This window comes from Globicephala melas, chromosome 11, assembly GCF_963455315.2.
Source record: "Globicephala melas chromosome 11, mGloMel1.2, whole genome shotgun sequence".
In the NCBI taxonomy this organism is placed as follows: domain Eukaryota; kingdom Metazoa; phylum Chordata; class Mammalia; order Artiodactyla; family Delphinidae; genus Globicephala; species Globicephala melas.
The window spans coordinates 48,056,719-48,073,082 of NC_083324.2; the positions used below are offsets into that span (position 1 = coordinate 48,056,719).

At 44.6% G+C, this 16,364-nt stretch overlaps 1 protein-coding gene across 2 annotated transcripts in view; it reads right to left on the minus strand.

Moving 5' to 3' along the window:
* ITGA9 (integrin subunit alpha 9) overlaps positions 1 to 16,364 on the minus strand; it is a 350,116-nt gene that overhangs the window by 140,580 nt on the left and 193,172 nt on the right. The window lies entirely within an intron of this gene.

The window sequence follows — 16,364 nt, forward strand, 5'->3', positions numbered from 1 at the left end:
ATTTGACAGTGTTGACAGTGCCTGTGGTGGGGCCCTATGCCAGCTTTATGACCTGGTGAATAAGGCCTGTTTCTGGCAGGTCAGATCAGCTAATCCTGTTATCTCTGACCATCTGAAAGGGGCTCCAGGCCTTCGAGAAACCCCACTCCACCCCTTGTGATCCACATCCTGTTCACTTTCCTTCTCATGCCACCGTCACAAGGATCCACCTCAGGTGCCATAGTCTCCGTTTCTTCCCATGGTTCCAGGAAACATAGGTATGGGTGACTGAACACACCCCTAACCCAGGGCTGACCGCCAGTGGGTTGCACCAGGGGCACTGTTCTGGTTGTCTATGCCTGGTGACTGCTTCTAAAAGGTAGGTATGCCTGCTGTGCAGGTTGTTAACTATTTTTAATATTGTCCCTGCCCTAAACCAGTGCACCTTAAGGTAAGTCACATAGCACACCACCCTTGCTGAATCTGAGGAGTATATATTTCTGAGCTTCCCCAGTGCAATTCACTTTGGGGAGAATGACTAGGGACCAATTAGAGAAGACACAAATGGCAGCAAGCACAAATTTCTGAACCCATTTTTGCAGGGCAGGCACTCTATAAGGGGCTGTCCTTGGCTTCGCAACCCAGGAGGGCAGCTGTCAATACCTCCAAGGCGCAAGTGTTGACACCACTTTGTCCTAGAATGTCATTACAGTGATTGGTCTTCAGCCTCTGTTCACCTCTACAGGATGAGAGTTTTTACAGTCAAGCCTACTGCTGCATCTGAGAGTTGCTTCAAAGCCCCTGAGATTCTTCATTACAGAAGCACTTGCATTCAAAGAGCCAGACTGGAGGCCTCGCCTCTGTGACACAGGCAACTCCTTAGCAATCTATACAAAACTGTATAAACCCATTCTCAAAATCCCAACATTTTTATGTCTCCAAAGGAAAAAGCTGCCAACATCAGCCTTTAGAGGTAAGAAGCCACTGGGAATGCCTTCACCATATTCTGTACACATAGAATATTATGAAGGCTAAGCCATGTCCTGGGGAGTAAATGATAAAAACATCTCCGAGTCAGACGTGGAGTGATACACACAGTTTTATAAGATCAAAGTTTAGAGACTCATGGTCTTTTAAAGCTGAAAAGGACTTCAGAATTGATTATAGAGCAATCTCCTCCCTATTTTGCAATGACATTGAGTACCAAGTGATATAAGTGACTTAGGAACTTATTGGGTAATTAGTGGTAGTACCAGTTTACCTAATGGAAGTGCCAGGATTCAAACACACTGTATCAGTCAGGGTGCAGCTAGCAAAACAGAGTCCATGCCAGGTAGTTCACTGGAAGAGATTAAAACGGGGAACTAGGAACAAAGGTGCCAGAAAAGCCAAAAGAGAAAACAAGGGGAGATGAGGAAAACCAGAGATTAGAAGTAACTATTATCCATGAAGCTGGAGGGACTGAGGGAGGAGGTTGTGACCAGAGCTGGGACTGCCAAGAAGAGGCTGAGACCACAGAGGGGATGTAGCTATTACCAGAGATGCTGCATGAAGTGGGTGAGGTTGGGAGAAATACCTTGACCCTTCTTCTCCCTCCCTTCAGCCTCTCAACGGTGCTCTCATTGGCCAAACTTAACAGGAAGTCTGTTTGGCAAAGGAGCCTGGGAAATGTAGTTTTTCAGAGTCAGGCTCCTATGAACAGAGCAAAGAAAGGTGGGGAACAGATAAATGCGCTATGTTTTTAGATTCTTAGTCCCTTACTCTCAGCTTGCAATAAGTTAGGGAAGCCATCCTTTCCCCAATTTTCATGCGATGGAACTCTGGACAAGGAAACCTTGAGTTCCAGCAAGGGACTACAAAGGATTCAGTCCCCACGGAATGTTCCAGTGTAAGCTCCAAAGTTCCTCCTTCCTACAGGGATGGGAATTGTTTTTGTATTGCTGGCTCATTTTAGTTAGTTTTACTTTGTTAGTTAGTTACTTTAATAGTTTTACTGCCTATTCTTATAGAACTCACTGAAACATCAAAGTATATAAAATCCAAATACCAATTTTCACTGCCATGAAAAGTCATTAAAGTTTCCTGATTTTGAAGGTTCTAGCTATTATGGCAAACATTTAGGAATTTATTTTATTAACTAAGACCACCAAAAAAGATATCACTTTTTTTTTTTGGTAAAAACATATTTTTTGGTCAAAAGAATCACCAAGAAATGCCCAAAAAAGATATTGTACCTAAAATGTACCCTTTTAAGAAATCAAATCTAATCTTGTTTTATATTTTAATATATTCTAGAATGGTAGGAGCTGTTACTTTTGCCCAACTATTCATCTTGTCCTGTGGTTATCGTACAGCTGGCCCCACAAAAGCCCAGGCCAGGGGAAACTTCCTGTGGTTTACAGCCTCACCCCACAATCATCTGATCTAACCCATTTGATGATCCTCATACCGACCAGCTCAGGATCCCCTTATTTTATAACCTGCAACCTATTCTGCTTTGTTCAAAACTCAGTGCCACGTCAGGGACCCACCTGCTTCTCAGGTGTGCCCAACGCACATAGCTCTGTCAGCACTCAGCTTCTCCTCCTGACTTTGGTTTCCCTGGATACACACCCCAGTCACCTGGCTGGACTGCAGCTGAATCCCTGGGTCACTTACACAGGTTGTCCCAGACTCCCACCACCATCTATCTGGGCATTTGTCTACTTTCAAATACACTTAAAAAAAATCTAAACAGCAACAATCTACATTAATTACTTTCTGCTTTTGTTTTAAATCTATAATTTTAAGGAGCTTTAGTATTCATATTGTTTATATCCTCAAAAACTGCATAAACCAATAATACTCTGTTAAACAGAATATGCTATCTGTACGGGTGTAGGTTTCAACCTCCTCCAACAGTGGGCTATTATACATAGAGTTTGAGATGTGCTTCACATCTTGCCATGCTTTATAAATCCCTTCTAATCATGCAAAACAGACCCACATGGCTATTAACTCCAGACAGAGATCACGGGGCACCTCTGTAAGGCATGTCAACTAAAGTTTACAGAGGGTCAGGGAAATGATTCCTGGGAGTGAATTTCTGCTTTGAAAACCACTTATGTGAAATCAGAAATACCTCTATCTCCCTCATACGTAGCCCCTTTGGATGGTTTTATGCTCATAAAGTAAGAGAAAAGTATTTACTAAGGTGATCTGAACTAAAATAGTGGTTTCCTTAGTAACATTCAGATCGTTCATGTAAATATGTGTTACTTAAAAAAAAAAAAAATGTCTATATATCCTCACTGATTTTGCTAGCATCAATGTGGCCCCAGCTCTGGCTCATTTAATAACTCATTTAGTTACAGAATCAGTATTTGCTTCAAAGGCTACCTTCTTTCTAACAAGGCAGACATGAGAAGCCCGAGGGCCCTCCCTGCCCCTCCAAGAAGCTTAGGCTCCCTCCTCCTGCCCCATCTGCTTAACTGTGAAAAGAACTGCTGGTTTCCAGCGAACAGAGGAATTCAAATCCTCATCAGCCTCGACTTGAGGAGTAGTTTCCGGAATCACTAAATCTTACAACATCTGGAACAAATCAGGTTCACCAACTATAACAACTGGATTAAAGACAAAGAGTACTTTGGGGGGCAGAGGAATTCCCCAAATTTGCGGGCTGCCCAGAGGTCTGATGCCATGACGGGGATGGTGTGCAGCAATGGATGACCTGACCAGCAGCGGCCCAGTGCCACCCTGCACCACACACACCGCCCGTTAAACTCAGCCAACATGCATTTAAAATGCAAGAAGTGAACCTGCACTTCATGACGCAGGCCAGACAACTCAAGAGAGCCCAAGTCGGCAGGGCCACTGTGGTCCCTCCACAAATAACTCTGTCATGGCCATCATTTTTCCCTGTTTCTAGCTCAAGAACCAAATGGGGAATGTAAATGGTCACAGACAATAAAGCGTATTGAAATTACAAGCCTCCCTGATTTGGAAACTTCTTCCTGTGAGGTGAGCAGTCATAGGGGCCAGAGGAAAGTGGCTCTTCCCACCTGGGTCCCCAAAGGTAGAAACAAGAATAGACACTCCAGATGCAGCACTTCAAACAACCACATATGTGCCCATTTGTGCACAAAGTGGCTACCACATTCACCACGATACCCAGTTTCTCTGCTTTGGGCCTGAAGCGTTGGTTTTCTTGAGCTCATCAAAGCTGTGATAGACAGTTACCCGTGTCTTTAACAAACCCAAACAAGGAATGAATGTTTACTTCATCACCAGTGTATCATAGACGCTGGGAGCTACAGGGTCCGGGAACTACTTCCTCCAGCGGCTTCTAGGTTTGATCCCACGTTAAAAAAAGAGAAAAATGTGTGATAATATGACACAGGCCTTATAATAAAGTCTCAGTTCTGGATATTATAATAAAAATCTTTTGTCTATTCCGGTAAGCAGAGCAAAAGGTTTGTTTCTCCAACATGTATCTTTTCCCCAAATCAGGGAAAACTTCTAGAACAGGGGTTTTTAACCTGTTTTTGTCACCAGATACTCTTGGAAGTCTAGTGAAGTGAATGGACCCCTTTTCAAAATGTTTTTAAATGCATAAAATGAAAAATAGAGTTATAAAAAACCCAGCTATACAGTGATAATTATGTTTAAAAATATGTGGTTTATGAATATGGGTTTTTAAAATAACATTGAATAATAAGGTTTGGCGGTAGATCACATAGCTACCATAACTTTGAAGTAGAGATGAATGTGAATGATATTTTGAAATATGTGCAACATTGTAACTTGATGTGAAAATATCAGTGATTTCTATGTGTGACAGTCACAGGTCCTGCTAATGTTACTCTGTTTCGTCGTCTACATTGACAATTGACTACGATGCTAAATTTTACTTTGAAGTTAGTGAAAATAAAGCTGTGATTGTTTTCCTATCTAAATTCACAGACCCCATGAATTCAAAGTGCAGACCACCAAGAGGATATGAACCCATATCCTCAGGTTAGGAACCTGTGTCCTATGGCAAGTGAGAGGGAGGGACTAACCCAGTGCTGATGAGTCACCAATGATGATGAGAGGCCAGGTAAAGGGAGGGATGGACAGCATGCTTAGCCTCCGACATCAGGAGGAAAAGGAAGATGTGCATTTCTGAAAGGTGTAGAATAAGAGATTTGTAACTGCTGTTGGTTTCCTTCATCTCAATCCTACTCTTCCAGGTCTAACCATGAGCCATCTTTAAAATCGACGAACCTGGGGAAGCTGGACAGAGAGGTGCGTAAATGAGAATTTTCTCCTCCTTGGCTCAGGAGGTTAAATGAATCGTGTTCTTCCACACAAAGAACAATTTTCTTCCAGAAAAAAAATATGAAAACTTGGGATTTCCCTGGTGGTGCAGTGGTTAAGAATCTGCCTGCCAATGCAGGGGACGCGGGTTCGATCCCTGGTCTGGGAAGATCCCACATGCCGTGGAGCAACTAAGCTCCTGTGCCACAACCACTGAGCCTGTGCTCTAGAGCCTGTGAGCCACAACTACTGAGCGCGTGTGCCACAACTACTGAAGCCCACATGCCTAGAGCCCGTGCTCAACAAGAGAAGCCACCGCAATGAGAAGCCTGCACACTGCAACGAGAAGAGTAGCCCCCGCTCGCCTCAACTAGAGAAAGCCCACGTGCAGCAATGAAGACCCAACGCAGCCATAAATAAATAAATTTTAAAATATATGAAAACTTAAAAAATGTCTTTTTTTTACCTTGAAGAAACACAATTGTGGACTGAAACAATGGCATTCACCTCCTGTTCAAATCTCATTATCACAGTAAACATTCTCAAAAAAGAGCCAGCGCTCCTGGCCAGGAAGGCTGCTCACTTCACCTGAGCAGCACGTGACTTTTATGCCCTGAGGACTGTATCTGCTCTGGCTCCCACAGGGAGGACATTTTGCAATGAAAGCTGTATCTCACAGGGGGCCCCTCTCCTTTTATCCCTGCGTCTGGATAGTCCTCTTTAAAAACAAAGTCCTGGGGGAAGAAGCAACCAGAAGTATTCCTAAAAGACACAAAGTCCCACTCACCCCCTGAAGGGACCTCCTACTCATCACTCCACAGTCCTGGTTTTTAAAAATCCAAAAACCCTCCAATTCCAAGAGGGCAGATAAAAGCCCACTGGCAACTGTTTTCCCCCACTCATATCTGATAAATACGTTGAATTTGGTTTCCTTTTGAAACTCACGGTTCTGAAAAAGATTCAGACTTCCTGGCCAGGAGATCTGAGAAGGAACAGATTGTGAGGTGTGAGCTCTCCAGCATCTCAGGTGGGGTTCCCTGGCAGCAAGGAAGGATTCGGGTGGTTGTGAGGGATGCCACGGGAAGCAGGACTGGAGTGGGGAAGAGTCTATGCAAGTAAGACCAAGGTGGTCTTGGGTACAGTCTAGCCTTGGCCTGATTCACAGGGGGCTCTGGAGCACAAAACACAGCATAGAGTTACTGGCACTTGAGGCAAGAGGCTGGCTTTTTGTACCTTAAATCAGCAGTCATTGGAGAGGGCTGCCCAGGATGGGTGTAACCTCTCAGGCAAGGTGACTTCCATGAGGCAAGGGCCCTTCTCAAGATAAGAGGAAGGGCAGCTGTGAGCCTTGGCAGGGGACACTTAATGGCAGCTGGGAACGGGGCACCTGTACCATAAAATGATCTGGGCGCGGCACCAACAGCCTCCACCCAGCCTCATCATTTTTGGATCAAGATCACCTGGAATGGAGTCAGGGAGGAAGCCTCATAAAATCTAGAAGTTCTTTACCTAGTACCTTCCCTCTCATGGCAATTGCAATGAGGTGATTTTTGGGCAGCTCATGTTCTACCTAAGCCTGTCACCTTGGCCCTGGGAGGAGGGGCAGTGACCTCTGGGGAGAAAGCCAAAGTGGTCTTTGGTTTTCCACCTACCAAGAGAAGCGGGGCCACTTTCTGATTTGCCTGAGGTTATATCAGGTGGCTGTAAACAAATTTGGGAGAGATGCTAATAAGAGGGCATGTCCAAGAAAAATACGTTTGGGGGAAGATTTACTTCAGAAAACAAAACAACTGTGCATCTTTGGAATTTGGCTTTTCTTCCAGTAAGTCTGCCCCAGGATGGGTGCGTCTAGCATTTGTGGCAAGAGACCAACACCACAGTCACACAGAATAAACTGCAAAAATCTTAGCAAAAAAAACCAAAACAAAAAAACCCCAACAGCATGTGGCTCCATTTGCTCTTGATCTGAGAGAAGTGAAGGATTCATTTGCTACATTCTTTTGGTAAATCCTTTTCTTAGGTTGAATGACCAGTGAGAAGGAAAACGATAGCCATATCATTTTGGCCCTGCTGGAAAGATGCTTACGCATAAAACCTCTGATGGTTGGATCTATTTGGAAGCCAAGGAAAATATTAGCAAATACTATTTTCTTAGGTACACCTGTGAGGTAGATCCAGCCTTCCTGGGTGGCTGGGGAGGGAGCTGTGAGCATGGTCCCAGCCTCTTCTATGGTTGCCATGGTTACCCCTCAGCTCTGTCTTCAAGGCTCCTCTACAGATTCCCCATCCTCTTACCATCCAGATGGAAAATCTTGGTTAGTGTCTGCTCAGCAGGGGGAGGGCTGTCCCTGATACCCAATATTCATTGGGACGGATCTCTGCTGCTCATGTGTGGTAGGGCCTCACACCAAGGCTGGTCCACCCTTTAGAAAACTACAAATCAGATCCTCCTAGAGATAGGAAGGTATTCCCCAAAGTCATTCCAACTAGTTAGCAGCGCGTCAGAGTGGGAGCAAGAAACAGGCTATTTAAAGACAGAGGCCACAGGTCTAATGGCTAGAACACTGGACTTGGCCTCAGGAACCTCCCAGCAGGTTTTCTTTCCTGCCACTGCTACTGAGCTTTCTTTCTGACCTCAGAAAAGTGACTCAAATCCCTGCCTATCAGCTTCTTGTTCTGCATCTGAAATGCTATGCTATCCATGAGAACCACCAACCATGAAGAAGCTTCGAGCTGGGCTTCTTTCCACCCCGCCTGAGTTACTGTGTAGGACAGTGGAGTCGCTGTCTGTGCTCCTCCTGGGGCTGGGCTGGAGCCAGGGCTGCAAAGCAACACAGCTGCTTGGCCCAGCTCCACCCAGGTCCCTCCTGGGATGATGGAGCGGGCAGAGGCCTGATCCTCTCTGCCTGAGATGTGCCGTGGACACTTCCCTCACCTGCCATTGCTGCTATCCTCAGGAAAACAGGAACAAAGCTCCCAGCCCTGTACCTGGCTCATGGGTTTTTACTACAGCCAAATGCCCTTCAGCAGGTGGGTGATACACAGTGCCGCTCGGGAGAGAAGGGGAAACAGAGTAAGTTGCAGACACATGCAAGAGGAAATCAAGTTACCACAGTAATGGAGAATGTTAGGGGTTTGGAAATGCGGAAAGAAAGCATTCCCCACAAGTTAGTGGAAAGAAGCCTGGGTGTCAAAAGGTAGTATGACACTTCTGCTGGAAATTCCAGAATGAATGCATCAACTGAGATTCTTTGAGAAAGTGGGTGTAGAAGACGTCGTCCACGCCCTTGCCACCCGCCTCAGACTGTTTCAAATGATCTTGCTGACATCCAGCTGCCAGTGTCTGAATCTCTGTAGCTAAGGACCTTTCTTCAGAACCAGACCCGGCTGCTGTCTGTCACAGGCTGGAAGGGCACACCCAAACCCAGAGTAGTGCTCAACCAATGACTCTCCATAGCTGGTGTACAAGCACCCCAGCCCCTTCACCCCTCAGAGGCAATAATTTTAAGCTGTGTGCTTCCCACCATTCCCTAGTGTTTCCCTGCAGGATGAAGATCCAGAATCCCCTGCAGGATGAAGATCCAGAATCCCCTGCAGCAGCGGGGTATGATGGGCTGATTGGTAGCCTTTCTCTATTCACATCCTTTGTCTTATGACACATAGCTCCTCCCAGCGGTAAGCACAGTTTATTTCCCCATCCCTTGAATCTGGCTGGCCCTGTGACTTTGCTTTGGCTAACAGAATGTGGCAAAAAGTGAAAACAGACCAGTTCTATAACAGGTCTCATGAGGCCTTGTGCACTGTGTTCTAGATTTTGGACCCCCAAACAGAGACACCTAGCCAACATGAAGTTGGCTGCAGGTCCATGAAGGAGCCCAGGAGACCAGAAGACCCAAACAGATGAGCCACAGAATCTGGAGCTGAATAAATGGTGGGTTTTCTGAGGCATGAAGTTTGGGGTGATTTGTTACATAGCAATAACTAACTGATACACAGGTGTATGGTGCACCCTATTGGCAGGCTTCCCTGTAAACTTCTTTACTCCTCTACCTTTGTTCCCTGCACTCTCAAATTTACTCTCAAATCCTTGTCTCAAGGTATGCTTTGGAGAGGACTCAAACTCAGACAGGGGGGGCCTCTTCCCTTGTGCTTCCGGGGAACTCCCTCATGTTCCCATGATTATAGTGACCACAGTGAATTATAATTACTGTTTTCATGTGTGTTTCCCCTTCTAGACCAAGAGCATCGTGTGCAGTAGTTTGTCCCTATTTGTTTTCACCAAGCCTAGTACATCCATGGCAACTGCTCCATCGATATTTGCCATATAAATGAATACACCAGCAGTGTATCACTTCTTGTCAGTTGAGTAGAAGTATTCTGGAAAAGTAGTGCACTCTTCAATACCTCTTCCAGTGTGTGAATGGCTCTTTGTTTGCCTTACTCTGTTGGTCACCTTCCCAGGGGGTTACATCTCGCCCTCCGCCTAGGTAACTCCAACAGAAGGACCACGCACACACCCATTCATCCTTGATGTGGTCCTGAAATGTGAGGAAGACGCCTACTGCCTCCCTAGGGAACCCCCATCAGAGCAAGGGAGAGAGGAGAGTGAGGATGAGGAATCCTACTCTCATTCAAAAGGTTCTATTCATTGGAGCATTTCACCTTTCTTTCAAGAACATACCTTTGAAAAAAACCATTCCTATTTCCAGAGATTCCAGAAACAGCCACTACAAAAGCCAGCTGCTCCCGATCAACAAACTTCTGCACTTTTTTGTCCCAGATTTTAGAAAGACAGTGGAGGAAAAAAAATAAATAATGAATCACATGGCTAATATTCTGGTAAGGGCAAAAGTTTTCCAAGATTCTGATCAGCTCCCACTCATCTTCCTTCATAAAATAATAATAATAATAGTGATGATATTACATTTGAGGAAACTGCTGACATAGCAGCCACAAGCTCACGGTCAAATCTGAGGCCCTCCAAGGAGAAAAAAATCCAGCCTACATGTATTAAGAATATCCTGACTCGATGCTTGGACCACCATTTTGGCCCAGCAGGACTGGTGTCTGTGGTCTCCAGTGAGAAAAGCTTTTGAACAGCACCTCACATGTCAGACAGCACAGGGGAAGCATGACTGGGGATGGATGGGAGGCATCTTTGAGGATGGATTTTTTTCTACCCATCCACCTCCTTTCTGTGGGGCTTTTCACACAGAGGAGGACTTTTCCCCCAGCTCCCCAGCCTTGGTCCTTCTGGTCCAGAGCCAGCCTCAGCAACTGAAGCCAGTGTACTGGAAGAGAGCAGGATGCAGAACTGGACACTCCCAGCTTTAATCCCCACCCCCAGCCCCGACCACCATGAGCCCTTGAGCAAGTCACCTGTCTCCCTAAGCCTCTGCATCCTCCACACTATAAAGAGTGTAATAATACTTACTTCTTAGTGTCACTGACCAGATTAAATGAAATAATACTAGCTCTCATCTACTGAGTGCTTACTATAAGCCAAGCTTTTGGAAGCACTTAAACATGTTTTAATTCGTTAAGTACTCAAAACAACTTTAATAATGTGTTGCTATTATTTCTCCCATTTTACAGAAGAGGAAACAGAGGCACAGAGGTGTGAAGCAACTTGCCCGAGGCTGTGCAGTTGTGCAAACACTACAGTGGACTCTAGCACCTATAGTCCTAGTATAGGGTACCTAGTACATGATGGAAACTCAATAAACAGGGGTCTCTTCCCCTTCATAAAAGAAGACAACTTTACTTCTACCCTATGCTATGCAGTTGATGATTTTGGTCACTGTACCATTTTTAGGAAGGTGAACAATTTGTTTCAAACTCTAAATGGCGCTCTGGGTATAGTGATCCTCCTCTTGAAGGCTGGTTTTTCATGGATGGAGCCACCCATCTCCCAGCCAAGTGTTTTAGGAAATGCACTTGATCCCCCACCCACACCACAAAAATAGCCTTACTAAGGCTACAACCAGAAGACCATTATATGTGGCCACTAGATGGTTCTTCCAACTTCATATATATTCTTACTGTGCCTTTTTACCTCCCTTAAGTGTTCTTTCATTATTGGAGTTGGCTAGCCAGAAGGCACTGAAATTTCCACTGGTCTCCTGTAGGATGCATCAAAGAAAAAATTTTTTTAACTTAACTGCCATAGTGTTTATTTCTCTTTTCTTTATCTTAATCACATGTGATATATTCTTAGGTACTGTGAGTAGTCAGACAGATGAAACAAAACATAGTCGCATCATTTTACAAATGGAATTTTCAGTCCTGTTTAAAGAAACTAAACAGCTTCATCCCTATTCCTGGACATTTTGGAAATGGTGTGTTTTGGAACGAGGCTCAAGACCATTAAAGACTGTAGACTTTTAATTGCAGAGTTGGTTGTTTTAAGAGACAACAGGCCTGCCAGAATTCATGCTCTCTGGAGAGAAAAATAAAAACATCTGTGAGTCCCAGTCACAGACAGCATTTCCTGGCTTGATCCCTGGCCACTTGAGGTGACCCAATCACTCCCAGATATCTTTCTCTCTGTTTTCTCAAGACAAAGAATCCTCAGTCTATGGGTACTTTGGCTGCTTCCCACCACAACACCTTGTACTGTGCTGTCTACCCTGTTGTTGGAGGGACTTTTCTCTGTTACCCCTTGGCTTCAACCTTATAGTACAGTGGAAGACAGCCAACAGGAGAGCTAGGCTCTAAACACAGCACGAAAGGCAAAAATTCTGTCCAAATTGTCCTTTTGAAGCCCTTGGGGAGGCACCACGGTGGAGATCAACACAATATCTCTCATAAGCCCAACCCTACCCAAGGTGCTCCTGCACTGAGACCAACAGCGGCCACTCCATGGACCTGAGCCAGGGATGCAGGAACTGAGCTGCTAGAGAGAGTAACTGACTCAAAACTCAAGCTGGACCGTACTTTCACTCAGTAGAATACAGAACCCAATGACCCACACCATCTAAATCTCAATCCCCACCCCCACTCCTCTCTCCCTACCCCTTCAGTGTGCCTACCTGCAATTTTATTAGGTAAAATCCATTCATGCTACAATCCTGCTATACCTCCACTGGCTTCAGGATGAAACCCAAACTCATAGGTGTGTCACAATATAGTGTTTCTCTCCCTCTCTCTCTCTCTCTCTCTCTCTCTCTCTCTCTCATCTCTTACTGTGTTCTCCTGGCCTGTGTTCAGTATTTTGGTCATAAACATCTTTGCCACAAGCATTTTTGCAGCAAATATTTTTGCCACATAACTAATTGACCATAAGGCAATTTTGCCATAAAAGATAAAAGAACTGGTTGATTTATACTACATAAATCTAGGCACTCATAACACTCTACACGGTGACAAGGAGACAGGCAGTCTTAAAGCACTGGATGATAACAGCTACATGTGTCGACTTGATTGTAAACATGGTGATAAAACTTACTGGAAGTATGAAATAAGAGAGGGTAAAGCCAGATTGCATACTCTACTAGAAAATAATAACATAGCAGTTTGCAAATCCTTCAGATATTTGAAGGTGGAGAGTTGAACACACATTTCCCATGAACTTTGGAACATCTATCAATGAACATGTGACAAGATGCCAGGAACACACAACAGTGTAGAGGCTTTCACAACACAAAGCTCAGTTACAAATGTGCATCTCAGTATTTGGAAACTGATCCCTCTCTTAATGGAGGAAGAAATCTTAGCAAAAAAGAAAAAGTGCGATGCTGAACGGGAAAACAAATCACATTTTAAATGTATTCAAATATTTTGCATTTTGCAATAAAGTCTTTTAATCTTCGTTATTCATTTTTCATGTTCCATTATGTCCTGTTTAATGATGCTCTTTTATTTTTTATCTTTTACAGGAGAATTGCCTTATAGCCAATTAGTTACATGGTGAAAATGCCTGCAGCAAAAAGTCTTGTGGCAAAGATGTTTACAGCAGAGAAGCTCATGGCAAAACTACCTCCGGACCGACTCCTTTACTCCAGATGCCTGCAGATCTGCATGGGTATCCTGCCCTCCACGCCTCTGTGCCTCTGCTCACATTTTCCCTCTGCCCCGAATGTCTGGATGCATTGCCTTTAATTCCTCCTCTTGGAAGCTGTTCCAGGGCCCCATGATGACCCATCTACCTCTCTTCCAGCACTGACCAGGCACTGACAGCACCCAGCTGTCCTCTCCCACCACACCAGACATCCTGGGAGAGCGGGGCCCACATTTCTTCCCTGACTTGAACAATAAAGAAATGTACATCCCATCCCTGGCAGTAAGGAATCAAGAAAGTTACACAATAACCAAAACAGCTCACTCCTGGTTCAAGCTACCAAGCCTTCCTTTGTCAACCAAATTCAGATCTTGGCTTCCATGAGCAGTTTACTGACTGTGCCTTCTCTCTCTGTGTGCCTGGCTCTGTGCAAAGATCTGGGGAAATTCAAAGTAATGTAAACCCTGGGCTTGGTTTTGTATCTCTACTTAGCCAATTACCAGTTAATGTTTCTCTGATGCCTCCCTTGGGGACATTTATGGGCCCAAGAGTATAATGAAGGTTTAATGGTGGATTCAGCCAAAAGGCTATTTTGAGAGACCAAGGGGCCTCCTGGGAAATAACTCATCCTAGGGAGATGCTCAGAGCTTTGGTCCAAGGACATTACTTCGGAGATTTGGAAAATCTCCTCCCACAATCTCTAGGTCTCATGTCTGAGTTGTAGGAAGATGGAATTGCAAGAAAGGCTGAAATAGTCCTGAAAATTATAAGGCACCAGGAAAGCGACACAGAGACCCTGTTCTTTATGTGGTATAATAGATTGCATTATGGTTCCAATTTTCACCCCTCCCTAAATTTGCCTCCTTTGCTGTATGACTGCAGTTCTCCTCGCTAAAAGGGCACAGAACAATAGTTCCCAGTCCCTTGACTTTGAGACTGGTTATATGACTTGCTGTGACCAGTGGAATAAAGCTGAAGTAAGAATGCACCAGCTCTGAACCTAGGCCTTGAGAGTTATCGCGTGTTTCTGCTTGCCCTCTTGCACCGGTGCCATGCTATGAGAAGAATACACTGGTTCCAGCAGGACTGTGAAAGACACATGAAGCAGAGCTGAACTGGGTCACCTGAGCCTAGTTGAGAACCACCTACCCTCTGTTGAACCCCAGATGCATAAGCAAGTCAACCAAGATCCAGTTGAATCCAGCCTGGACCAGCCAACTCTCAGCTGACCTGCAGTTCCCGGAGAATAAACAATTGCTGGTTTAAGCCACTGAGTTTTGGCTAGTTTGTTATACAGCATTTTCTTGTGGTTCTAGCTAGCTGATACATACCGGAGTCTGGGGCCTGGCCACCACACCAGTTGTTCCCATATTATTGATTACTGGGCCCAGAGAACAGACCTGGCTCCGACCAACAGTCCTGAAAGGCCAGGGTAAGGCAGTGGAGGCAGCTTTAGGGAAAAGATGCCTTACTGACCATGAGCCTCGGGTTTTATATTTTAACATATGAAGAGCACAATGCAATACAGATGGATTTGACCGTCCACTAATGGGCAGCAAGAACATTAGGATCCTTCTAATATTTAACCTTAGAGCAAGTGAACATTTTCCCAACACATGAAGTTTTCTACAATCCAAAATACAGTCTGCCTCAAGATAAAACAAATCCACATATTTTTGTTTCATGTTACTTTTCCCCTAAAACACTTTTTGGAAGACCTTTCTAAAACTAAAAGTCATGATCTGATAACTTATGAACCTTCTTTAGAATTGGTTTCTCTCATAATCCCAGGAGGACCTTCTGACTAATGTTAAAACAATTCCAATACCCACTTATCAGTTTGAAATACTTTTCTAAGCTTGGCACAACATGTGCTACTTTAATCTACTACACTAAGTCCTAAGTAAAAGTAATGCTAATTAATATTTAAGAGGTTTGGAAGAGTATCTGTGTGTATGCGGAGGGGCGGATGGGGGGCAGTTACGTCACCTTTCCCCCGATAAATGTAAACAAAAGAAAAAGAATCTTATGGGATATGGGGATATATGTATACATATAGCTGATTCACTTTGTTATACAGCAGAAACTAACACACCATTGTAAAGCAATTATACTCCAATACAGATATTAAAGAAAAAAGAATTCTTACTATTACTTTCCTTTGATGAATAACAGGTTATTTATCAACAGAAGTAAAGACGTCCTAGTGTAGTTACTGGTTCGTGATGGGATATTTCTTTCATTCCACCCAAACTTAACTCTCACAGTTAAGACACACAATATGGCATTTTAGAGAATACCTATCAACACTGATGACTGTTTTTGAGAAATGGTAATAAATAGCATGGAGGCTAAAACAATCTCTCAGAAGGAATTGTCTCGAAAGGAACCCATTCCCTGAAACGTGGTTAAATGACTCAGGACCAGCACCTTCAAGAAGTCTGAAATAAAAGGTTGGCAGAGAGAAAAACAGAAGGCCTTTACGGAAGGTTCACCTTTAGCTGAGGGTTCACGTTCTGTAGGAGGAAGCCCTGCTCCAGGAGACTGGCTGTCTGTTCCCTGGATCAGGACAGCCGCCCCTCTCCTCCACCTGCTCCTGCCACAGAACCATTACTTGTTGTTAAAGCACAACACTTTAAGTGTGGGGAAAAAAATAAAAAGAACCTTTATAGTAGTTCCCGTATTCCTTTATATAATAATAAACTGAATCATAGGGGTTGTTCCAAACAGTTAAATATTGGCAATTTCACATGGCTCAACTTAATACAATGAGTAAACCTAAAATACACCCCTCAGGACTACCCTGGTGGCTCAATGGTTAAGAATCCTCCTGCCAATGCAGGGGACACGGGTTTGAGCCCTGGTCCGGGAAGATCCCACGTGCCACGGAGCAACTAAGCCCGTGAGCCACAACTACTGAGCCTGCGCTCTAGGGCCCGTGAGCCACAGCTACTGAGCCCATATGCCACAACTACTGAAGCCCACGTGCCTAGAGCCCATGCTCAGCAACAAGAGAAGCCACCGCAATGAGAAGCCCACGCACCACAAGGAAGAGTAGCCCCCGCTCGCCACAACTAGAGAAAGCCCGCACACAGCAACGAAGACCCAA